Here is a 1756-nt window from a genome sequence, read left to right as displayed (position 1 = left end):
CTGCCACACCAACCTTCAGCAACCACCACCCTGATTACTCAGTGGCCATCAACATTGAGGCAAGACCCTGCACCAGCAAAAACATCACAACTCAGGTTGAAGTTGCATGTGATCATTAGCATTTTAACAATAAAGTATTTTTGAATCAAGGTAGTACATTTTTTAGACATAATGTTCTTGCACACTTAATAGACTACAGTATAGTGTAAATATAACTTGTATATGCTCTGGGAAACAAACAAAAAAAATGTGCAACTCACTTTATTGTGATACTTGCTTTATCATGGTGGTCCTGAACAAAACCCACAGTATCTCCAAGGTATGCTTGTATATATATATGACTAGAATGAAAGATGGATACTATGCCTTTTTCCTTCTCCAGAAACAATAAAAAAAAATGGGCTTCCAATTATAATGGTCTGTCATCCAGACTCCTAAGCTGCTGTTTAAATTCTGCTTTTCTATTTACCTTCTGTGGTTCCTTTTTTTACCACTAACTTTTGACTGTTGCTTTTTTATCCAGTTCAAGAAATTCATACCTCCTGGAGCTCTTTAACAACACTCCCACTGACCAACAGCAATTGGAAATGTAATAAGCCTGAGCACTCTGCAAATATCACTTCCCCAATGTATGTATAATCAGGCCATGGAGAAATATCCTATGATCCCTTTGGCTTGCTCAAAGAAGACAAGATTCCATCTAGAGGAAAACAAAGTTTGGAATAATTGGCTGCCTGCAAAAAGCTTCCATGCGGAAGTCAGTGATTCTGAAATTTTCTGACCAGCAATGCATGTTGGCATCTCCTTATTGCAAATGGAGGCACTCTAGAGTATGTTCATTTTATATCCAGATTATTTTTGTCTTCACGTCTCTGAACAAAGTTTTCTTCCTTCATAGTATCTGTAAGTCAAAATTCTTTTTCGGTTTACTCTCTGAAACATACTCTCTTTCTACATTTGTGCCACATTTTCCTGAGTTCTTCCAACAAACAAAGTGTTAGGAGAAAACACAACAGGCTCTCCTACCCCAAGAATGCTTTTGTGAAGTTCTGAAAGTCTTTAGGATGCAGTTTTCAGAAATACCAACAAAATAGTAAGGAGAAAGAAAGCCCACTATCATTATCGTTTAGTGGGACAGCTTATTACCACCACTCTTCAGTTCCCATCGAGAACAAACTTCCATATCTCTCCTAAGAGAAAGCAATTTGGGAGGATGGCCTTCTCTTCTCTGTCATGACTCACTCTGGAGGAATGCCTTTATTATTGACACTGAGGAGATGAAACTAGGCATGTGTAGCCCAATCTATTCTTGCCTTTCTCCTCTCTTACTTCAGGACCTTCCCTTCCTGCAGACTGAATATGTTCTTCTTTCCAGCTCCTTCTTCCTTTACACCTCTCTCTCTTCTGTCTCTGTTCCTGTCATTAGAGGAAATTTACTGCTGTCCAGCTGTTCTGCATCTGCCTAGGTATATAAGTTCAATTCAAGAGAAGGTAGCAAGAAGCATATTTGGCCTTTGATTGAAGACACATTCTCCATTATATAATAACAATGAAGTAGATCTCATGCCTGTCTTACTGCTGTGACTGTTTCTTAGTTGGGACAGATTGGCACAGAGAGTGGTATGATTGATTAGCACCTTCAGACCCAACTCAAGCTTTCCCACTGGTCTCACTTTGCTATTTTGTAAATGAAGTCTTCAAACAAATGCTGTTTGCACTGTCCTGCCTTCAAAACATGGAATGAGGCTCAGTTCTT

This window comes from Colobus angolensis, unplaced genomic scaffold (assembly GCF_000951035.1).
Source record: "Colobus angolensis palliatus isolate OR3802 unplaced genomic scaffold, Cang.pa_1.0 Scaffold292, whole genome shotgun sequence".
Lineage (NCBI taxonomy): Eukaryota > Metazoa > Chordata > Mammalia > Primates > Cercopithecidae > Colobus > Colobus angolensis.
Note: the sequence above shows the minus strand (reverse complement) of the source record.